The following is a 25,781-nucleotide window of genomic DNA, read 5'->3' as shown; positions in this document are numbered from 1 at the left end:
ATCATTACTCTTACATTCTTACCATGGTACAACAGAGAGCTTTTGTAAAAACACACCACCCCTCTATGCCACTTTTACTAGTAAAAACATCAATCTCAAAGTATCTAAGCTAAGGCTCAATTAATATAAAGAATAAATATAAATTTATTCTTTAAAAATAATATAAAGTAAAATTAATATAAAGAATAGAGAAGTAATGTTCCTGACCACGTGGACTACTCAGAGATATCACATCCTATTGATAATAGATTTCTGTGGTATCAGCAGCTCTGTTCCCCCAAAACTTAAGCCACAAGTCTGAGGACGTTTAGAAGGGATGACCTTTCATGCAGTAAAGAACTTTTCAATGTAATAGTGGAAACAGAAATCCTTTGCTTTCCTCAAATCTCAAGACAGCAGCTTTTCATCCTGTGTTCAATCAGGCTCAGCAGAAATATTTAAAAGGAGAAGAAAGGCTTTGTTTTCATGGCCCTAAAGCTGCTTCTCCCTCCTCCTTCTCCTCCTACCCTGTACTTCTAACAGACTTTTACACTCCATAACATCAAGGATACTTTATTAGATTTGGAATCACCATGATTTTCTAGATAGATTCTACATTTAGAAAAACCTACCATGTCCAGCTTCATACATTTATGTGGGCGTAACCTTCTTGAAAAGTCAGATTATTGTTTAAGGCTTTATTTCTATGCAGTTCCCACCAGCAGAAGTGTGATAAGAGTGCAATTTTCAATATTCTGAGCAGTTTGTTGTTTTTTTTTTTAAGGGGTAGAAACAGCCATATATAGGCTTTCCCTGGATTTCAAGTTGACTTTCAATTAGCTTTTTGTGCAGGTATTCCAGGTGTTGCCATTAGTTAGACACTCTTGCTTTCTAATTATATAGTCCACAATTACTATCACCTTCCATTTCATTTTTGACATGACATGATCTATTTGTAGATGTATTTTGGGTACTCCAGGCACTAGAACTCCAGCTAGGTATGATGTGACATAAATTGCGTATTGCAAATTATATGTTCAGGTCTCAGGAGCTCAGCCTCATTCGCCAGTGTCCCAGGGGGGCTGGCAAATGTAACAGTGACAGTCACTTCCCTGCCTGGGGAGGAAAGGGTACGGAGGCAGCTGGCCCTCTTCTGCAACAAAAGAGGGGTGGAAAGATGCAGGCCGTGATTTGATGCGCTGGCTGCTGCTGGAGAACAACAAAGAGGATTCCTTGAGAAGGCCCTTCAGCTGGAAATAAAAGAAGGAAAACCCAACTCTTCCAACCTCAGTGTTGAGCTGTGTAATAAAAGACATCCATGACCCTCAGGAGTCTTTCTGGCTGTGGTGGTGGCAGGTACATGGGCAGGCAGTGGTGTGGATCTCTCCTCTACCTAGGATTTCAGTGTGAGTCGGCTACATGGAGATTTCCAGTGTCATTCCTACACAAACATTCCAAGTATTGCCTTCCTTGGTAATCCTGACCAAACACAATATGCCCAGATCTCAGGGAATTTTTCTTGCTATTTTGGCCTCAAAATACTATCAGGTCTGAAGGCACTACTATTGCTTACACAGGCCCCTTACCCACCTTCCTCAAACCAAACTACCAATGAAGTTGTAGGTTTTTTCTAATGTGGGAAAGAAAGAGCAAAGTGCTGTGCTAAAGTACAGCCATATAGTGCTTGAACTTTAACATAAATACCAGTATTTAGTACCCTGTAAGCACTAAAAAATATCTACAGAAAGGTGGGTTGTCAGGAAGACTTTTGATGATTGCATATCAAATCAGAGAAAAACACAGACAATAAAATGAAAACAACTGAAATGAGAATTTCTGTATATCTTCTTCAGAAAAAGTTGGAAGCAGGTCATATCCTGGGATAGACCAACATATTTAAATCTATAATGCTGTCCAGTGGTATTTCCACTACAGAACATGACAAAGAGCACAGTAATTTTTTCCCTCCAAAGATATCACATTGTACATTATTTATGCTTTCACTGACTGAAAAAGTTTAACTGGGAAAGCAACCATGTACAGAAGTACAACACCTTATTTGTATTTTGAAAAAAAGCTGGAACTATTTTGAATTTAAATTACTGAAGGCTTGGCTAGAGCTGACTGTACCTTGTACACAAATAATCAGAGAATTATTTCTGGTTTTCCCTCCCTTCCTTTTTCATCTCTTGAGGCTTATAATGTTTCCAAAAGACAATCTGGCCCATCTTGAAAATTGAAGCCTGGAATAAACTAGGTTGTAGCAGAGCACTAAGGATTATACCCACAGTGGAGATGTACTAAAATGAATGTGTTGTTCACAGTTTGACTGGGAAGGAGGTGTGAAGCATAGCATATATGAAGCAAAACATGTGAAAGACCATTGGCAGTGATAGCGGGAGAGTTTAATTATCTAGACCTCAGAGTAGATTAAGGGGAGGAAGCAAAGCTGGATCTAGTAGAGGACTGCTTTCTAATTTAATGTGTACATAAACCAACAAGGAAGGGAAGAATGCCAGATGTGGTATTAAGCAACACAGAGAATATGATTTAGGACATTAAAGTACAAAACCAAAAAAAGAAAGGTAGAAGGTGCAGTGACTGCTGAGCTCAAAGAGTTTCCGCAGCAGCATTCTCTATGCCAGCTACAAGGTGTACATACCCTCCAAAACAGAGGGCAGAGGTACAGCTGCTGGGGCTACATATCCTTGCTGGAGCAATAGTTGGTCCTATAAAAAAGCCCCTCACCCCACTACACAGCTCTGCTCCAGTGCAAAGTGCTGGTACAAGCAGTGTGCCCTCCACAGCCCACTGGCAAACCTGTTGTCTCTCAAGCAGGCTACAGAGACCTCCTAGATAAACTACGGTCTTTTACATCGCCTCTGCCCTCTCTTGGTCTGCTTAATAGTCTGCAAAAGCAGGTGAGCGATGCCTGCAGGCTTGGGGGCCTATTTATGTTTTAGCTGCCTCTTGAAGGTGCTTTCTGGGTCACAGAGCTGTCAGGAGTCACCTCAGTTGCACACCAGAAACATCCCTCCCTGCATATGGGGAACCACACAGGTCTCTGGTGTGTAACATATTCATGTGTGAAAAGGAAAAAGTTTATCAGAAGGAGACTTGAGCTTGTAATGACAGTGGGATGGAACACAACACAGTAAATCAAACACAGCCATGTAATCAAACACAAAAATGTACAGAGGTGCCACAAATAAAAACCTAGCATAGACATATGGCAGATATAACCTTCTAGGAAGAAAAAAGGAATTTACTTCAGGACCAGGTCAGATATTTTTCTTCATGAGGAAATATAAGCTTTCTTCCAAAAGGTGTTCTGGCGAGTTCCATGTTTCTATGTGATTACCCTAAAAAACATTGTTTAGAGCCCTTAACATGCGGCAGCATCACCACTACGCTGTGCTAAAAAGCCTTGGGTAATTTATGAGCTATTTCCAATACAAGGGCAGATTCTGGTCTTGCACTGCACACTGTAAATGTAGCACCACTTCCACTTCAATTTATCCAGATCCAGAGAAGTTTGCCACCCAGGCCCCAACCACGGTTTCAGTTTCCTCTATTGCGCTGTTATTATATTACTTAGCAGGTCTGCCAATGACATTGCATTCAAAATGAAGCAATTATAAACACTGGCAGGAAACGCTGGAGCAGCAAATGCTTTTTAAAAAATGGCAAGGATGTGAAGAAACTCAATGGAGATCTTTCATCTGATATATGAAAAGCAGATGACCAGGGGTGGAATCAGCAAGGCCATGAAAGGGAATGAGTGAGAAGTCAGTGACAGATGAGACTGATGCTGCACTGAGCCTGAATTAATATCCTTTGCCTGAGTATTTACAGAAGAAGTTGAAGGTCACATCCCGGAAACAGGGATCCATTTTCATGAGGGGAAAAAATGAAATGTTAAAAGGCTTTATCATCCAATCTGGACAGGTAGTTAGTTAATTAGAACTATTAAAAGTTGACAGGACCTGAGACTTAGATTAATTGCATCTCTGAATTTGGAAGGAAATAGCAAGGGAAATTGGCAAACCTTTAGTAATACTGCTTGATAGCTTCCTGAGGATGGTGTATCTGGAGATGCCTAGAAAGTAACTACTCCAACTTTACCTTTTAAAAATAATAGTATCTAAAACCAAAACAAAACAAAAAAGATTTTTTCTTTTTTAAGTCAAGGGAGGATTTAGGAGTCCATTCACCAGTAATCCAAGCTGCAGCCACTGAACGGATATTGGAAACATTAATAGGAGATGGGGTTATGCAACATGTAGAAATGGCCAGCCGGGGAAGGAGAGGCAGCTGGATTCATGGCATGTCTCTCAAATGTGCTCTAAGTTCTCTCAATACATTTCTCAATAGAGAGCCAAAAGTGAAGTGATGGGCAAAATTTATCCAGATGGAAGAGATTTGTTTGGTGCTGCACCCAACATAGTGAGATTGTTCAGTAGAATCAGTAAAGCACAGCATAGAAAAAGCACAACAGCAAATGCCTGCCAAATTATCTGTGGGACAAGAAGCAAGGTGTCAGCAAAACAGCACAGTTCAGGGTGACTAGGGAGACAGGAACAAGGCAGTACTCCCAAGTTTAAGCACCCTACCCATTTTTATTCAACTTCCATATAAATGGCACACAGGGGATATAATATTTAAAGTGGAATTTTTTTGCTGATAGCACGTAAGTGTAAAATCGTGCACAGAGCAAGCAAATATAAAATGATTTGAATAAATTAGGCTTATGGACAGATAAAGGGCACATCCAGTTCAGTGCAGCAGAGTAGGTCATAATGACTGCAAGGCACCAAATATAATCATAGGCAGGAAAAAGGAAGGAGAAGAGGGAATACTGTCCAGGGGAAAGGATATAAGGTAATTACTGATCAAATACTAAATGAATGCTTAGAATAACTGGAAAAAAAACAAAGACAGGCAAATTCTTCACGTTTAAAAAAACAATTCTTCATGCTACACACTGAGTTGTCCCTTCAGTAAAGCCTAATTGAGACATCTTTTCCCTTTTCCAGCACTCTAATAAAGCTGAGATAAAAATTCAAGAGTTTGAAAGTAAAGAACTGCATTGTCTCAATAAAGACACAACATGATAAGACTTATAAAATACACTGTCCCCTCCCCCCAGCAAGCAAACATGCAAAATTACTTTCCTGCATTTTGAATGTTAATTTGGGATCTATTTCTGTAAAAAAAGAAAAAAAAAACAAGCATAAATAAATTGAAAGGTAGTTATTACCGGTGAAAACAGCCTTTTTACTGCAAAGGTTATGACATTAACCCAGGGAAAAATTCATGAATATTCACAATCACCATTTGTCATTAAGAATCATAAAATTAAATGTGGAGTAGGGCTTTAGAAAACTCCTCCAGCCTACTAAATTCCCTCTTCACTACTTGCTATTATGCTAGCATATATCACTTTTTTTTTTTTTTTTTGGCATGCATTTTAGCACATTCCTGCAAGTTTTCCTTATCTATCTCTATATGGAAAAGAGAATGAAGATAGGAATCACAAAGACCTGTAGAAACCTGCTAAAAATGAACAACTAGAAATTCAGCCAATGATGTCTTCAGGTGTTTGCAACAAAAGAAAGGAATTCCCTCAAAGAAACACAAATATTAAAAGTGGACAAAATTACTAGGTTTGCTCTTAAATACCTCAGAAACTATTTTGTTTGCACATTTGCATCTGTCAGATTGGCTACAACCACCAAGTGCTATGTACTATGTGTGCAAACATAAGAGAGCCATTTGCAAGGAAATAAAAGGGCTAGAAACCTGATTGGGGGGAAAAAAAAACCTATGAGGCATATGTCTCTCAACCAGGAGCAGCCACTGGCAGGTAGAAGAACTGAATAAAAAAGATGAAATTAGGTGAGATGCTTCAAATACAAACTCAATAGGCAAATGGCTTGCCAATATTCCACAAAGCAAAGAAATAGCAGAGGTGTGGAGCACAAAACTGGGGGTCTGCTTACTGAGTAATAGCAAATTCTGTGGAAGGCAGCTCTCATGCTGGAGGGAAGTGATGAGAAGCCACAGCAAAAAATGAAGAGCCATGGTGAAAGCAGAAAACATCCTCTTTCAGAGGGCAAAGTAGTCTCTAACATGGAGCAAGAAGTCCATGTGTGGGTACATGCACAGAGACACACAATAGCTTCCAAAACATTGACGGAAGCTCCACTGTTTATCTACATTTCCATTCATTCTCAATACCACAAAAACCCAATGTGCCAGTGGAGGCCCACTGTCAATCAGCAAGGAGAATAGCTGTTGCCAGTGTTAAAACATCCCAGGCCATTTGCATGTTTACTGTGCTCAGTGATTAACACACTGAGAGGATGACAGAGCCAGGATAATCCACAGAAAGAGAACAGCTACACTGCCAGAGAGATGGGGAAGGGTACCAAGGTGCTCAGATCAGGACAGGAAATAGGGAGTGCCTTCCTATCTGTCCCTATGCTTTAGAAATAAGGAAAAGCACATAGCAGGGAGTTTAAAGTCTGGAAGCCTGAGCTGTGTCATAATGAGCTGAGACTGGTTGTCTGGGCTCAGCCCCTCCAGGGGCCACAGCAGCCCAGGTTTATTCCCAGGGGCAGGGGTAGCTCCCTGCTATGGTGCCCTGGAGAGCAGCTGGAGCACTGGGGTCATCGGCTGCAGGCTGCTCTCTAACCCCAGCCAATAAAGGCCATCCTGATGATATAACATGTGTCCCCAGTCGCTGCAGAGGCTCAGCTCCACTGGGTAATTTTGCATTGTTAGCTGCATGTTACCTAGTCCCAGCATCACCATCCCCTGCTCCAACCTCAGAACACCTGGGCTGTCTTTAGGAGGCACATTTCCAAAATATCTGAACAGCTCTCTTTCCCCAGAGAGAGCGAGCAGTGCAACCAGATGTCAAATTCTCACCCTACTTCCACATATTGCTGATGATAGAGCTCACCTTCAGTAGCTTGCACTCCTGTTGCATTCACATCTTCCCTCTGGCCTATTAATACATACAGCCACTTGTGCTCATTGGCATGGTGACTGTGCTTATGTCAGTCATGCTTCTTTGTATTCTCCCTGCCTAGCCACTCGCTGTTGTGCAAAGGATGTGTGCATCAGGCTCAACACCTGCTAGAAATCTCTGAGCTCTCTGTGCCTTTCCACCCTTTCCAAGCACTCTGTCCTCACATCAAGTATTTTGCATTCTTTTTCCAATCTGATCCTCATTTTTATTACTTTCTCCACTCTCATTTCCCAGCTATCCAGCTTTCCTGGTATCTCTTTCTTTGTTATGTTTGCTGTATCACTGCATTTGAATCACAGCCATTCAGAGCCACATTGATGGAAAAAGATTTTAAAAATGCCTAAAAAAATCCAGTTCTCCTTCCTTTTTCCCTACATCCCCTTGCTTCCCAGAAAAAACCAAAATGCTAAAACCCTGCAAGAGCAAACAGTGAAAGACAAGCAAACTGAAATTGTTATCTGGCCTGTCTGACTCATCAACATGATGAATCCTGAAGGCACTTCCCACGGTGGTAACTGGGGGTCCTTGCTGCTGCCACTGAAGCAATAATACCCTGTCCCCTCCAAGTACCTTCTTGATCCCTTTCCCTGGGACCAGCATGCTTGCATTTGTACCATTGTACAAATAAGCCCAAATCCTGTTCCAAAACTGGATTCAGCTTAAAACCAAACCTGCCTAAAACCAAACCTGCCACCTATTTCCAGCCATAATCCAATTCTTACTGTGGTATAGGTCTAACCATAAATGTATTCTCAGTCATAGATAACCAGAAATCAGCATTTCAGTAAAAAAAACTGGGGAAACCTTGACAAAGCTTAAATGCCCTGCAGAGGTATCCCAGATTTTGGCAGTGTTTAAGCTGCTAACGTTTCTGGGGTTCAGGGAAGAAATCTTAGGTTATTTAGAGGAAGACTCCAATTGAAAACATAGTCCCTGCTGTGTAAAGCAGATGATTTGGGATGAAGTAACATCAGGCAAACATTTGAAAAGTGGGCTAACTGAAATAGGAAATTAAAGTACATTTTAAATCCTTACCACTTGTTTTGTCCCCTGAATTCTGTGTTCCTTTTTTTCTTGTATTTATTTATATCCTAAATGGCACAGTACTACTGGTATAAGTTTACACAGTATATGTCATTATGGTATTTAGTACTATTAATGTTTAAATATCTTATTAACCCTCAAGTAGAATTTGCCTTCCCCCTGCTGGACTCCCTTCCTACAACAAAAGCTAGAAGTGTCTTGCAGATATATCCATGTAAAGCTTCCCCCTACACTGCCCTTCTGAATTGCCCAGAGAACAACATGGAGACCCAAATCACAACACAGGGTTCAAAGCTTAACTTTCAGGAATTCACTTTGTACTGCTCCTATCACCTTGAGAAGAGCTGCACCGGGCCACCTGCCACCATTCATCATTTCCTTTTTTCTGAAAGATTTTTCTTTGCTCCGTTCACTTGCTGCATTATTTCCCAGAGGACTGCTCCTGGATTGACTGGGCTTTAATTACTCAGCCCTGCCAGTCTCAGGGTGGAATTTCACCTTCTCTTCTCCCCCTCCCTTGCCCTCTGGAGCTGCCACAACTCCCGGTGATTTCTGGGGAACAGCGATTAACAATTCACTAAGTTTGTCCCTTTATTGCTGTCCTGGAGTGACTTTATGATGCTGAGTGGTATGTATCCACATGCCTTTATGTGGATATGCATCATGTAGGCCAGCTGATCTGCATTTATTCCCTCTATCCCCTCCATGCTTTCAAAGATCCTGAGATCTGTATTACTTTCCCATCTTCCTTTATTTTAAAAGAAGTATAGTGTTGCTATGACTTTCCTCATCATTCCTTTTCTCTTTCTGCTCACTTATTAATGGACATGCTCTTTGTAAGCATCTATCTTTCTGCTGATGCATTTGTGCAGTCAGTTCTCATTCCCCAGACCAGCTTTAACCAACTTTGCTGCTTCCCTCCATCCTCAACCACACAGCTTTTTCCAGGCTGTATTCTTCCCTGCTTCCCTGTTGACAAAAGGGTACCTTATGCCCTCATATACACAAGTCATCCTTCATGTGTCTACAACAGGTAGGAATTTGCTGCCACATGAATCTTTGGCACAGAGCCATCAAGAAAGCAGGTAAGGTGAACAAGGATCTGTATTATCACAAGCCCTGATACCTCGAGAGCATCCATCAGAAATTGCCTGCATCCTTTGCTATTAATCATTCCTCAGACTCCTCACAATGAGGCTGAATTGGAGGCAAGGCTCTGCAATGGGTAGAAGGCACTCATGTGAAGAGGGGCTGAGCTACCTTGTTTTTGCCTCTTTCCTGTCATGTTAGAACAGCTTAACACTGCCAAGAGGCCAAAAACCTGGGCAAAGTTTCCTTGCACTTCCCTGTTTCTGACTAGTTCCAGTTATCACTCCTTACTGGTGCTCAGTGGGTATTCATTTTGCCTATGCTCACCTGTCCCTATGCTTTGGCCTGGACTCTTCTGCCCCCGAACACACTGTTTGCTCAGCCAGTTCCTTTTATTCTCCCAGTGCTACAGGCACAGCATGTCCCACACGTGACCAAGTAGGTTCACATCAAAGGTACACCAGCAGTATTTTATATTTTCACATGGTCTCAAACTATGCAACTTCTAGTTGGAAACACAATTCGAAATATAACTTTGGCAGTATTTTCTCAGAGGGGATTAGTTTCAATGACTGTCTACAAGAAAGTGAACTGCCCTTTGCCAACTCTTCCTCTTTGTTTTCCTGGCTGCTTTGCCCTCCCTTGAAGGTATATCATGCCTGCTAAGTACACAGGAAAAATACAGGGATAAGGAACAAGAACAAGGGGACTCTGAACATAAGTCTAACATATGAGAAGACAGAGAACAGACTAGCACCTCATTCCTGAGTTTAAGGAAGAGCTTGTGAGCTTCTTGTGCTTTGTCCAAACCTGCAAGCTCCTTTATGAAGGGGGAGGGAGCTAGACACACATTACTCATCACCAAGGCATCTGTGCCCCAGGGCCACCCTTGTGCAGCACACCCTCATTTCCTCACAGTAACACAAGAGTCGCACATGAGAACTTCAGGATCACAACTGGATAGCCAAAACCTGGTGTCATCACATAAAGCTGCATGTGTTGTGTATGTTCAGTAGAGCAGAGGAAATAACCAGTGAAGATAAGGAGAAAGGAAAGAAAAGCATCTGCATGAAAGCAAAATTCAGCTAAAAGACCTGCAGAAGGCAAAAAATATGGGCTTTGCCTGCACAGTCTCTGCTGATGGGTTTGCACAAAGGGCCTCAGTGTGCAGCAGGTATTCCAGCTCTGTCAGTGTGCAGATAATTAAAAACAATAACGAAAGGGAGGTTTTCTGTGCCTGCGCTCTAGGCACAGACACAGCTCCTGAGCTGCAGAAGCTGAGTGGTCCCTCTGCAGCAACATTTGCATTACTGATAATCTGTAATTGGGATCCCCACTTAGCTCTATGACTCTTTCTGACCATTTTCAGACCTTTACCATTCAAGTCAAGAGGCTCCTTCCTCTAGAAATTACATTAAGATTTGAAAGCATGTTTCCTAATTTGTTTCAACAGGCAGCAATGATTTCTGTTCATATCTACACAAGTGCATTGTTTTCCCAGCATACAACTCAAAAATAAAAGAAGAATCATATCTATTTCATAATTCCCTTCTAAAACCAAGTACATATGAATTTTAAAATATTGATATTGTTACAACCGTCTCATCTAGCAACAGGAAATAACAATGAGGTCTTGCTTTCTCCCTCACAAAGTAAGGGACAAATTCACATGCAAATCTAAGTGAATCTGAATTATAAATAAGCTACCCCTTACTTTAGTTTGTATCTTCTTATATCCTTCTGATTGCTGTCTTTCTTGCTACACATCTCTTTTCAGACCCTCATCCATGTAAATTATTCCATATTAGACTATTTCAGATTCAGTTAGACCAAGAGGATTAATTTCAGAGTGGATGTGTAAGAAGGTGTAAATTCTACACTGGGGTGTGAGAAGGGACAAGATTTTCCCACAAGGCTTTGTCCTCCTCCTGGATTTACACGGAAAGGAATCCCAATCCTTTTATCACTGCCAGGAAGAGGCTGAGGAATCTAGAATTACACAAAATAACAGATTAGATTTATTCAGACTCATTTCTTAGTTTGAGTCTGATATGAGTATTGCACAGACTTGTCCCTTCCAAATTTAAGATTTTGTCTGGAAATTGTAAGAGATGTTCTCTCTTAGGGATATAATTCTGGAATTTAACAAAAAACCAAAAAGGATATATAAAGACATGCAGCCTTCAGTATAACTTAGGATATCCTTGGATCTCTAAATGCAAATGATGTGAATGTCCAGTGTCACTTAACTTCATTTTTATTCACTTAAATGGGAAGCTCAATGACCAGAGCTGCTGTGTGGCTGTAGTTTCCACTAAGCCCTGTCTGTTGACAACATTCCTGGGAGCAGAAAAAAATCAAGCCATTTATTTAGGTGACTCCTTATAAATGGATGTTTGTATTTTCAGTTTTGAAAGTTTGAATATTTGTAGATGTATAAAAATATGTGAGATAACAGCTAAAATCACCCCGACATTTACCTAGCTGCTGAATGCAATAAAATGTCCATTACTCAATGATCATTTTTTGTTGATGCAAATTCAGTGTGGAGATAAACACAACTTCAGAGATGCCAGTGTAACTAGTCCCAAGAAAAATTTGGACCTGTAAATCCAGTCAGAAGACAGAACCCTACAAAATATTTCAGACTTTCTTCAGCCTTGCTGAAAAGACCATTCTGTCTGCTCCTATGCTTCGCAAAGCAGCAAAAGATGGATTGCAAACCCTCAGTCTGCTTTCTCAAGTGAAAATTCTCACTGCAATATTTTGAAATTCAGAAACTTCAACCATTTAATATGCTGGAACCTTTCCCCACTGGGCAACTGAAAATTATCACCACCTAATGATTATTCAGTGACATCTGCAAAATAAGTTTGAAGTTTTTGGGCCAGTTTCTCTTGGACAGATGTCAGTATCATAAAATATGCTATCGTTGGCACTAATTGATATCACTCTTGTCAAACAATCTGCAGTATGGCAAAAAAAGAAGTAGAGCTTACATTAAATTTCCCTTTTGCTTATGCAAGTATTTCTTCATGCCATGGACACTTCCTCTTACCCCAAATGTTCCTGTACCTTTGAAAAACAGAGGATTCACCAAGCAAAAAACTCAGGCTCTTCAAGCAGCATTAAACCCAGCATTCTGTGTGTGCATCTCCACAGAGAAGACACAGACACTAAATCTCATTCTAAACTGTGTTTGCTCTCAGTAAATATTTCTTCTTACAAAATGCATTGCCATGGCATTGTGCAAAGCTGTATAAACAGTTGTAATTTTGTCCTACTTTTTGATCCTTGCAGCTTGTGTCCAGGTTGCTGAATTGTTCAGTTGTCAAGGACAGGCTTAAAATTTTTATGCATCAGCATAGCATGTGATGTAAGCTCTCATGCACCTGACATGTCACACATGAATAAGTCAGGCATGCCTTGTGATTCACTGTTGGGTTTAAAGACAAATAAGGGTAGCTTTTCTATGAGACTACAACACAGGGAGTTCAGTTTTGCAATTAGGAATTTAAAAAACATTTTAAATCTCAGATTTTGTTTTAAAAAATCAATGAATTGCTGAAAAGCTGTGTAAGTTTTCCTGTGCAAACAGATGCACAATGGGTCCTTTGCCATTCCTCAATGTGCTGTAATCTACTCCTGAGTGACTTAGATTTCACTTGCCCCTCTGTTAGTTATGGTATTCCTTGTTCTTTCTATGTTAGCCTCATACAATCGTATGTCACACACTAAAGAGCTGTCCCTGTGATGAACTTATGACTTCTCTTACAGTCTACAGTGGGTATGGTACTGCAGGACAGGTTGGAAATCAAAAACCACCAACATTTTAGACCAGTCACAGCCAAACAACATTTACTAGCTCTTGATGTGTCTGAAGCAGAGGGCAGCTGCAGAGTGGTTAACAGCTGCAGAAAATTACCAGTTTAATTTTGCCAGGTAAGCAGACAATCTAAACATGCAGAATTACTATCTACTGTCCAGAATTCCCTGATTCATATTTGTCTACATCCCAAAGCTTCAAACAAGAGCATGAGCTCAGTTTAGACCTGTAAGCAGCACCCTTTCCACTGCCTTCACAGAAGGCATTCACATTTAATTGTGCAAGTTGGCAAAATTAGGGCCTTAATTTGTGAGCCCTTGATAATTTTTCACAGGCAGGCCTCAAATTTGTCCTTCCTAGCCTATTGGCTTCAGTATGAATTATATATGAATTTCCAGGGGCAAGATAAGGGCCACAGTCATTTCTCTCTTGGTTTCCAGTCATTTCTTTTCATTTATTCCACACCAGCAGTTACAAAAAGTGGTCTGGGGATTGGTGTGCTGTTCTGGCAGTGAGTAATAGGGAGTCTGGGTTTGTTAATATGGATAGTCTTCAAAATAAACAGGTAAACTGAAGGAGGAAAATTATTATGAGGGCAAAAGAGGGATTTATGTCTAGCTCTGACAAACTGCTAATACCAACCTCTCTCAACCAACAACTAGTCCACAGCACTTTGTTCCAAGTTCTTTTTCCAGAGAGACATTTCAAGGCAAAACTCCCAGAGAGACAATCACTCTCCCAGAATAAGAGACATGAAGGATATTAGAAAAACTGAAGGCTGATTGAAAGTGAAGATTTTAAAGGGCAGCCAAATTCCTTCCTATGGCAAACTGGGACATAGCTGTCATAGTGTGCCATTTTTTTCTTTCTTTTTTTTTTTTTTTAGTCTCCTGGGCTTCTAGTTCAATACCTTCTTTTTAAAAGGGTATTTTTTGGTCTAATCAGTGAATATGAGGTAAAGACACATTCATGTCCTTCAAAAAAGGTAGCACTGCAATGAGTTTCCAATTACTCTTTAATTAAAATATTAATTAATTAACAACATGTATTTATGGAATAATTATATAATTTCACACACCATTGATCATACTTTAAACAAATTCATTTAATTAAGTTGACATGTACACTGCATGCTCTCAGTAGAGCTTTCCTGAGAAACCAGTGCATGTCTGCCTCTAAGGAGATTCAAACTGCACGGGGAAAGTTTACAATGGCCCACAGTGGCATTCAGCACTGAAATGAAGGCACTTCATACTTTTAAGTAAATTTAATACCACTGACTGTATCCCCAACGGCTAAAGTCCTCTATCTGGATAAAAGCCACTGGGAAGGCAAGAGCAGCACGAGCTTTCTCACTACCAATATCCCTCATTCTGACCTGGAGGGGCTGACTTTAATAAACGGTTAATCATTATCCTCTCTGCCAAGCCTGTTAAGCAGCTTAAGAAGCTTGGCATTTCTGTGGTGGGACTCAGCTAAGGCTACCAAATCATTTCACACAGCCTGCTGAAAGCCATCACATGCAGATAGCATGGTGTGCTGGGGCAGCATTTAAAGAGAGCTCTGTGCAGGCTGGCACATTTCCCCTCGGAGTCATCAGTTTTGCTCTGCCTCCTGTGTTCCCACGGGCTTGTGATAGGCTGTGGCACTGAATCAGGGATCACCACCTTATTTTTCCTTCCAGCACCTGCAGTCTAGTCTGCCTCTGTGTTGTGGCCTCCTCCATCCTTACTGTTTTTCTAAGGTTAACTCAGGATATTCAAACATCTCTGATCACAGTTTGGGTCTCTGATATCCATAACAATCTGGTTCTGAAGGAAGGATTCCAACCTACCTGTGGAACACCTAAATTTTAAATCTTAAAATTTTAAATAGAAAACTAATACTGTAGTTGCAGAGTTTCATGCTTTCCAATTGTAATAAACCTCTCATTTTTGCAGTGGTTTATTAACTGTTTCTTACTCCCTCACTTAAATTAGTTTGCTGAACAAGCCATATTAAATAAAGCTACCTGTCTGGTGCTCACAGTCCCTTTCAAATTCATAGAAGGCTATTTGCTGAACTGCTTTTAGGCATCCAATGCTTTTCAAAGTACCTGTTCCTTGGGAGTCCTTAGCTGCTGTTCTGCAACATGTCTACTCACAAACTCCCTCCCCACTGCTCCCCACAGAGAACACCTCATAGAGTCCTTTGCTGCTTGGTCCAGCTCTACTCTGCTTGCCCTTTGCAGCCATCTCCCCACACAGCTGACGGGACTCGCTGCCAGATTCCAATACACACCCACACAGTGACAGCAGTGCATGTATAACACAAACCTCACCAAATTCATCAAGCACATTCAAATCTGTGTAGAGATGCAGACTTTAATTGATGCTAGTGAAGTAACAGGAATTACACCCACAGGGATTTTGTCCCAGTAATGTCACTGAAATGGGCTATTCATGAACGTGAATATCAGAAGCTGAACCTGAAAAAAGACAGTATAATGTCTTGATGTTTACAGTCATACATTTCAATCCTTTATGTTTCTTTATATCTGCAAAGCAATTTTTTAGGTCATCAGAGTCTAAAAACTCAGCTGTCATTCTTTTACTCTTTTGTTCTTATTGAGAGTTTATCCATAATTTAATGGAAGTTTCAAGGAATTGAAGAAGGGAAGAAAAGGAACCCTCGAACTCTCCTTACCAGCCCTATTCGCTTATCCCAATTTCAGTTGCTCATGATGTCCCTAGTCAGAATCAGGGGACTGGCTGAAATTCTAAAGAGTCCCTTAATGTTGCCTATATTCTTTAGTTTCTGTTCAGTCACAGCCAAATACAATAAAAATCTGCATTAAAATTAGTATTTAACACCATAGGTGGTATGGAATTTATGTTCAATTTTAGACTGTACATGCCTGAGAATAGCTAGCCAAACACAGAAATAAATTATGAGACTAACAACACATGACAATATCATTGTTATAAAAGTGCTTGTCACAAATAGGCACCAGCTTCCAAATCACTCATTAGAAACCAAGATGAAGCTGATTCATAACAAAAAACATCCAGGAAGATTCTGCACTAGCAAGGCTTGCAAGAGCTCCACTCACTTCTCTTTCCATTACCTCAGACTCGCCTGGTTTTAAGAGTGAAAACCTGAGTTAGTAACAATCTGCTGTAACAGCAATAATCTGTGCCTTCTGTCATCCAGGTAAGTATGATTTCCAGCCATTTACACCAGCTAAGAAGGTAGACCAAGCCCCCCACTCCACTTCTTTTTCTTTCACACATGTAAAATTGTGCCCTTAAATCTGTGTTTAGATACCCAGACAAGTGTCCTGAGATTAAACTGTGGTAAACATCAAGCACTTTTTAATGAAGTCACCAACCTTTTTACTTTGTTAAAAATTATCTCTATGCAAAGCTCTTCACACTGCCTCTTTGCAAAAGGCCTTTTCCATCTTTCCCTGTAGATTTCTGAGCATTTTGTCCAGAACCAAATGTATCTTCCCAGCTGAACAATTTTCAATCCTGCAGAAAGCATAGCACATTTTATTGCTCTCAAGACCAGCCTTCCTTTCTACCACCTCTCCATTTTTTTCACAGCCTCTGCCTCCTGATTTCCAGATAGCCCTTGGACTTTCCACATAGGCTGGTTGGGACTGGCCCAGCTTTTCATCTTAATATAATACCCCAAAATTGCAATTACCTTTTTTCCTTTACTCTCTGTTTCAGCCCCTTTATCTTCAGCCTGGCCCTGGGCAGTTGTTCTCCATTTACCAATCTGTTCACTTTGTTCACTCTCTCAGTTTTCTCTCTCTGTCTTCTCTGTAAGTCCTTAATCACACCTCTGTGTCCTCCCTGTTTCACCTCTTTCTCTTTCACTCTCTCTCTCTCTCTCTCTCTCTCCAGTTACAGCACTGCAGGCAGCGTTTACGAGCAGGGATCTCTAGCAATGTCCTACAGGAATATGCCTTGGCACACTGTCTGGACTGTTCAAGCCCTACTGCACCCCTGAGTGCCACAAAAAGCTCTACACAGAGCGATAGAACAGAAAAGAAATGCTTTACAGCCACTTTCTTGTATGCTATTTTTTCCTCTCGGCATCTAAGGAAGATTTAGGGGATTGGGGGAGGGAAGAGCCTAGATTTACAAACAACAATCAAGCAGGTAAATATTCTGCAGTTTAGTTGCGGCCAAGGGAATATAGAAAGAGCGTATTTAAGCAAGAACAAGCCAGAGTCCTTTATGCTCACAACTGAGCTAGCAATTTAAAATTCTTTTGGCATGTCACTGAGTTACCTCAGTACCAATAATATCATACCTGAAATCCATCTAGCCTTCATACAGTCCAGGCTGGGCTGGTGAGCTGAGTGCCTGCTGAGAGATGTTCTGAGTTAGGGCACTCATACTGTCAGGTCCCACCACTGAGACCACAAATACAAGAGATTGTAGAAATAAATAGCCACATTCCTCTCAGTTACATTTTCTTTGCTGTTTGATTTTAGGAGAGATCTGATGACAGCAAGATCAAAACTTGGAACAAATTTTTAATAATGATCATACCTATGTAAGAGATAGGCACAGCTCCTCACCAGCTCCTGCAGTGCACATCCCTCGCTGTCCTCACTGAGGGAAGCTAGGTTGGTTCAGGCAGAGATGGAGTAATTCACTGAGCTGTATGGCCAAGTCTAGTCTACAAGGCTCAGAATCATGCCCAGGATCTTCCTTCCTTTTCAGTGCTGATTCCTGACATGAGAGAAATCAACAAGGAATGAACTTCCTGATGCACCAACACTTCTGCATTATTCCCAAAAAGGGTTCTGTTACTTATCATCATGGTACAGGCTTAACCCTCTTACAACTCATTTTAACCTTAATCTACCAGCAGTAGGTTCAGTTTAGACTTTGAAAGGAAGAAAATATCTATTTCTAAAGATTGATCCTATTTATATTATGCAGCTTTGCAAAGCAGAGTCCAGCATCAAAGTGAAGTGAAGAGCATCACAGGAAAAGTCCAGCTCCCAAGTAAATGCCAGTTAGAAACACTATTTACTGCCTCCCAAACTAAAATTTTGAATGCTATGCTTTACATAGCTGTGAAGTGCCATGCATTGCACTGCAGAAACAGGCAGTACAGGACTGATAGCTGTAACTGAGCCCTTACCAAGTTACTGAAGCATCCAAGCCTTCCTCCCCTTCTTAATCATACTCTTTTAAAGATTTGCATGAAAACCAAGGCAGAGAGCTGTTCTGTGTTGAAAATACCTACTGTGTAATTGTAGCAGCCTGGAAACTACACCTCCTAGTTACATACACTTGTGTAGCAAAAATGTGTGTTTCCATATGAAACTTGAGAGCCAGTGAGTTCTGACTGGCACTGAGGGTGGCAATTCTCTTCCTGAGCAGCTCTCCTGTCTGCCTGCATCCACAGCAACTGAGCATCTATCATAACAACTGATTACTGAGATGCAGATAGGGAATGTGTTATTCATCTCCCTCATAATGGATTCAACATTTCTCAGGACAATGAGCATTTAGCTAACTGTTGATTGTGTAAATGGTGCAACACAGTCCATAAATCATTAACAGATGAAAAGAACAAAATATACACCCAAGTCTATGACTTTTTTGATGACAATACAAGCCATTTGTACAAAGCTCAAAAGGAAAAAAAAAAATCTTTCTGTACACTTAAGGGATTTTATGCAGGGATTTTTTCCTTAATAAGTCATAGTAAGAAAAAGAATATGCCAAACCCTAGTATTTTAATTAAACAGTGTACATTTCTCACTGGGTTTGTTTGCTTTTCTGCATATGGATTCCTCTAAGGTCCTTAAAGCTAGCAAACCTAAATGCTTTTAAAGATCTTCCTGTGCAATATATAACTGAAATTCCTTAAAATATTTAGAGAGTTCTAGAAGGGAATGTTCTGCGGCAATGAATTACTGTAGTGTCATGGTAGCAACATACTGAGAGGGCAGAGTAGTTTTTGAATTCCTATTCTTAGCTACTTATAATTTGTCTAGATACTGAATTTTTTTAGCATTAACTCCAAATTTTACCTTTGGAGTGCCTTTTTTTCCTCCCCATCATTTTAGGTGGGGAGGAATTTAGCTCAGCATCATAAATCAAAAGCCATTTTCTTCTAAAATTTCAAATTTGTCATGCCTAAGATGGAATGAAAAAGCTTGGGTTTGTCTTTTTAAAGGAACAAAAGATTGAAATATCTGCACCAGGAAGGAGTATTTCTGTACACCTTGAATGATTCTGCCCCAGCCTCTGAGCTTTTCCAGGCTGAACTAGGATGTGCCTTGACATCACAAGGGACACACACATATCCACCCATTCAAGCACTGGGGTAGTCCTGTAGAGCACTACACACGTTCAGAGTCAATCACTTCACAGGATACAACTTCCACTTATAAGACATTTAATTCATAAAGTAGGACCTCTAACATCCCTTCTCATTCTGTATTTCTCAGAATAAACCAGTACAGAGCCATACAGAATATAAATCTTTACTATTATTTCCTAGGTTTGTGATTGATGAGACAAATCTTAAACACATGGAGTGGAAACTGTTCATCCCACATTTTCATATCCTGAAACAGAAGATCACCTTTCTATTCAGACAGCTTAAAATCTTACTTGTTTGGGACCTTATTTTAAGATATTAAGGTGCCTTGTTCCCATACAATTTCCTCATGAGGTATTCAAATACAAGAGGCCTTCCTGTCACTTAAGAAGTCATTCTGTGCTTTCCCTTTCTTAAGCTTCATCTTTCCTTTAGCTCATTCTAAATGTTCCTTACTTTTGTTTGTAGGACTTTCCAGGGCTTGCCAGGATGACCAAGGAAAATTTGCTCTTTTCCCTCCAAACTGATTTTATGCATTTTAAAGAGTTCTTGGGCAGACCACTACCCTCCCTAATGGGCAATGCCAGCAGCACTGACATTGTTGCAATAGGGTGTTGAAGCAAAGCCACAGTTTCTGTCTTGGGTGATCTAGCAATTATTTTCCAGAGAGATTCTCTGAATTCCCTAAATATATATTCACAACAGAGACTGCTGCTGTGCCATGCTTTACTTTTCATTTAGAAGGAGCAAAATCACAGGGTAACAGGCCAAATTAATGAAGTGGATGGGTTGGATTAATGATACTAAAAAAAAAAATAAAATTCTGAGGCATTAAGGAGTTAAATAGCTGAGCAGAAACAAATACATTCATTACTTTTACCAAGTTTCCATTGCTTTTTTTACGAAACAAACATGCTATAAAGCAAATTTGTAAGAGTGCCTGTAGAGCCTTACTTCAGCACAGGCAATAGCAGTTGAAGCTCAGGCTGTGGGGAAGGGAAGGGAAGGGAGAGCTCCTCTCTGATCTGCCAGTCTCCTGTGAGGCTGCCAGGCTGAGCAAGCAGAGAACACGCCAGCACACACAGACTGCCAGCCCGGCAAGGCAAGGAGACCGGCCCGGGCGGCACTGGCAGCAGGAGCCGATGCAGATGGTGAGAGGGGCCGGTGTCCCGGCACGGGCAGCCCGCGGAGCCGCGCTGCTCCGGGGATGCTCCGGGGATGCTCCGGGGATGCTGCCCACGAAGCCCACGGCAGCGTCACAAGGACCCGCCCTCCCGGGGGCGGAGGGCCGGGTTATTACCTTCTATTGCTTCTAATTCCTCTGTTTACTCTTTCCCAGTAACCCCCCGACAGTTCTCAGTATACTGAACAGTATCCGTAACAACTACTCTTGAGGAAATTTTAATTACAACATTATTTGGAACTGTTGATTGTTTATTGTGACAAGACAAAGAACATGGGAAGGGAAGATCCATTGAGAAACACAGGCTGAGGAAAAGGTTGCTTTGCAATCATTTCTGGTGCATAAAAATCCGCATTAGAAATGGAAAAGAGAAATCTTAAAAAGAAAAAGGAAAAAAAAAAAAAAAGAAGAAAGCAATGTGCCTGTACCTAATATTGCCCTCAGAAAAGTGTTCATGTTAAACAAATTACAAAGGAATTCAGAAAGCTACAAGATGCACTACTTCCAGATTAAAAATAAAAATATAAGAAAAAACAACAGCACTGGATTTTTTTGGCACCCATCCCTAACAATTACAGGTATTTATTTCAGGGCTGAAAATACTGGAAACAGATATTCTTCATGTGACTAAGAGTCAAAACTACACCATGACTTAAGAAGAGCAAACAACAGTACAGACTGGGATGCATATTTAAGGGGAGAAGAAACCAAGGAGAATGGAATGATAAAATTATAATAAAGACATTGAAAGGCAAGGTATATAAATTAGAAAAATAGGAAATAAAGTATCTGCTCAATTTAAAAGAATGGATGGATGATTCTTCCTCCCCACCTCATTACTGGCATCTGGTACAGAGAATAGATGCAGGGTCTTTGTTTCCTTTCTGTAAACAAGAAGTGTAGGTAGAAACCCACACTGATTTTAACATAGATTCCATGTGTAGGAACCAGAATGTATTTTTAATTAACCCTGTAAGAAACAAACCTGTCAGACTGACAACAGCAGAGACAGACGAGAAGCTATTCAGTCATAGATGAAAATGATGAATGGTACTGAATTTATATTTGGGGGATCAACTACATCTTAAATAAATCCAAATTTTAGATGACAAGTCAAGTTTCTACCAGATATGGGGTCACTGTTTTATGCGGTAACATCCAGAAGATCCAGACATATTTCAGGAACTTCAGGACTACATCCTCTAACCACTGAGCCATTAAGCAGAATCTGAAATTTTCAGGCTGTGTTTGCATTAGCAAACTTTGACACCCATCACAGCAGGGTACAAGTGGACAGAGCTCAGTCATCAAAAAAAACAAGCCTTGAAACAAAACAGTCCAATATTTTATCATGCCTCACTCTATCATTGTTAAATACCTTTAGGAGTATAGTATTTCACCAGATGCTTCACAATCAAAAAGTGATCCCAGGTGGGGCTTTTATGTAAAGAATATCAACTCACCATGCAAGAATTCAGTGTAAGAAATTTCAGAGGAGGAAGAAGCATACTGCAGAAATCTCAGGAAATGGCCTTTCAAAGTGAGGCAAGATCACAGCTTCCCATTCTCCTCCAAGTTAATTACTTAACCTCCTAGAAAAAGCAGCAGAAAAAATTGCTTACACATGACCTACAAAGAGCAGGTAACACAAAAGCAAAAAAGCAAATTAGAACTGAGAGAATGCTTTTGCTTAGATGTTGGGCAATAGTGGTGGGAGACACTGAGTTACAGTATTTTTACTGAGGTTAGCACAGTGGGACACAGGTTTCTGAACTGGACCTCTGGACACCAATATAGGCAAGATGGATAACAGAGAGATGCCAAGTTTCTATTTCAAAAACAGTTCAGCCTCTTTAATTCACCTACACTATGTTATATAGTTTTGTTCCCCTCTGCATGCTCCTTTGCCTTCAGTTTATTTCCTGCTTCAAACTCCAAATTTTCTGTTACGTCTTCAGCTACTGAATCTTCTTCGTCTGCCTGTGAGCAGACAGAACATTAAATTCCTGTTCTCATTTCGTTTAGTATTTCAATAAAGTACACCTCCATTTTTTTTCCAGGCTGACAAGAGTGGAGGAGTGGGCAGCACCATGGAACATGGCCCACGCACCCAGTGATTTCAGGTAATTTGAAGAGAGAAAGCTATTTAAGGAGGGAGAGGGAGAGAAAGGAAAAAGCAAAAGGCAAAAAAACAACCAAACAAAAAAAAGCCACCTTTCTTATGATTTTCCTCTCTGTCAAAACTGAAAAACAAGCGTCAAAAGCCTTGCCTTGTGTTTTGTGTCAGCGCTAATTACATCCCTGCTGCTGCCGGCCAGTTCCGAGCAGTGCATCCCACCGAGAGGGAAGGCCTCCATCTCCCTGCAGTGGGCAGACCCTCCTCTCCCGCGCCAGGAATGCCTCCGAGGGGGAGTGTGCTGCTGTTTTGACAATCCCTTTTTTTGCTCCCTGGCAGAGCTCCATCTCATTTCAGCAAAGGCAGTATTTCCACTCTGTCCTATATTCTGCCCCGGCTTCACAGCATCCCACGTTCTGACAGCCTTTTCCATTTTCAGTAATCCCTCTTTTGCAGTCCGTCTCACTGAAACAATGGAAATATTAGACCCTGAAAACATTACAGAGCATGGACACAGCATCCTCACTTCTCTGAATCTCACGGAAAATGAACAGAAAATAGGCAGAGTGATGCTCTCCTTCACAGAAGTGAGAGTGGCAGATTCCAGCCCTTTGATAGCTGTCGATTTTGACTAATCCTGGTGGGTACATTTAAATCCTTGTTAAGGGCTTCTACATTCATTAAAAATAAATCCAGTAGTTATTTGGCTGTGTAATTATTATGGATAATTTGCAATTAAGCAATTGGCCTCTGATGAAGGGATAGATAATTGACCAGCCTTGTCTGGCATTTTAGAATGGGGTGGTGGGTAATTAAGTAAATCCAGTCAGCTAAATGTCCTCCTTCCCACTACATCTTTTCCCACCTTTAAATGCAAACCAGACCTCATGCAGCTGTGAGGCCATGGGAGTCTAAGCCTATTAAAGAAATCTTCTAATGACTGTAAAATCACCACTCATTGAAATAAAAATATTTTCACACTATTTTCACATTGTGCAAATGGATCCAAAAATAATTCTTAGTGCAATACATGGTACACAAACTGCTCTGCTTGACAAGTGCAACATTTAATTTGCACTAATTAGTCCAAAGTGGGGGCAGTGTGAAATTAACATGATTCATTAATTCTGTGATTTATGTTTTACATACCATGTGCTTACATTTCAAAACTACTAGGATCTCTGCAACCCAAATGCCACACTTCTGAAATTAACAGGTTCAAAAAGTTCTCTCCGCATCTCTCTGGGTGCATTTGATTTTTGGATTTGCATTTTGTCTATTTGTTTCAAAACAACCAGTTGCTTTAATTTTGCATAGTTTCTTCATTTTCCCTAATCTTGACCTTAGCTTCTTTCTGAAAAAATAATCTTTTGGGTGGCTCAGGTCACTGTGGGATAAGTATGAACAAAGCAGCAGATGAAGAAGCAATTTTCAAGAAGCAATTTTCAAACTACTGTATGTTCAAAAAAATTTAATAAATCCTTCCTATCAACTAAATCTGAAATTTTCATGATGCTGCTCCAATATTTGTTCCCATAATGATATCAGGAGATGTTCATTAAAGATCTAATCCAGAGCCCCATGAAAGTCAACAGACAGACTTCCACTGGCTTCACAAGGCATAAATACACCAGGTTCTCTTTCTGCTTGAGAACACAGAACTCCAAGAACCATAGTGTTGACCAAGTTGTCTTACAGAACAAATTATCTTCAGGTGAATTGTGCTGAAAAGCATTGAAAAATATACCAGACGTAGCTAAATACTACATTTCTGCAAATTAAGGTGCCAAATTGTATTTATGTTGTTGCACACATTCCCAATGTCAAATATGGTCTATTGTTTCCTGGGATACAGGTTACATTTTCTATGAAGACACAGCAACATTATACTGAGAATCAGGTTTAATATTGAACATACTATGAACTTTGTTTACTTGTTGTCAATAATGATTGGCCATGAAGTAATGATGCCTGTCCCTGAGAGCTCTAAAAATCCAGGCTTCCTGGAGGAGCATGACAGGAAGTGGTCACTGAAGGGTCTTCACCAAAAAAAGGGGAATTCAGGAGGAGGACTGTCTACAGTGACTTTCAAAGTGTAACAAAAGACAGAGATTTTAAATTATATAAGCCTGATAAAAACTAATGCCTTCCATACTATCTAAAGTAACCTTAAAATCTTTGTAAGAACCAACTGAGGCAGAAATTAGATTGTGGGAGATTCACAGTTCTACAGTAAAAAAAAAAAAAAAAAAAAAAAAGGAAAAAAAAAAGCCTACTTACAAACAGCCACTTTGAGTGCAACTTCCATTTTCTAAGTTTTCTGATTTTTTTTCCCCCAGTATAAAAACTGTCAGTAACCAAAGCCAAGTAAGGAATAGGAGTGACAGAAATATTTTCTTCTCATAAAGACAAACTAAGCTCAGTTTGGTCCCACATTGCAGATCAGAATATGGCCATGTGAGTTACCGCGTTTCGAGTAGCAGGGACAGACCAAATGCATGTACATAGCTTCACTGTTAGCAAATGTCTCATTAAGACAAAGTCATAAATTAAAACCAGAAAAATGCTTATTCACAAATCTTCCATTTGGCAAGAATTTCTGATCGGCTGTGCACCTTTAAATGACTTATTTGTGTCAGTCTGTTTCAGGCTATATCTGGAGCACACAATGTCATCAAGAAGTGCTATTTGATTACAGTGCAGTACTTTGGGTGGCTTTTAGAAAGCAATAAATTACAGCATTACCATGTACCATGCACAACATCTCTGTGCCACTTAGCAAGTATGAGGCCAAAATGAACACTCTAACCTTGAAAATACATGATTAAAGTGCTGCCTCGTGGATTGATATACAAAATGGCTAAGTTTAGTGATCCTTCAAATCCTGGTTCCCTGGTGAGCACAAAGGATTCTGATGTGCTGGGCTCTGACAGCCACAGCATAGGGCATAAAAAATGTGACGACTTCAGGAGTACTTGGGCTACTTGGAGTCAGGAAAGTCACTGAGAAGAAAATTTTTGTCTCTTGTCTTTTTGTCTTTTGCACTTTCCAGCGTCAGTTTAATCCTGTTCTTAAAAGTTGTAGTCAGGCAAAAGTCCCTACAGGAAAACAGGATGGCACTGAAATACCCTAAGTCAAAGCTGGGCCTACGCAGAAACAAGTGGTATCA

The sequence above is a fragment of the Taeniopygia guttata genome, chromosome 4 (assembly GCF_048771995.1).
Source record: "Taeniopygia guttata chromosome 4, bTaeGut7.mat, whole genome shotgun sequence".
NCBI lineage: Eukaryota > Metazoa > Chordata > Aves > Passeriformes > Estrildidae > Taeniopygia > Taeniopygia guttata.
This window is presented reverse-complemented; position numbering follows the sequence as displayed.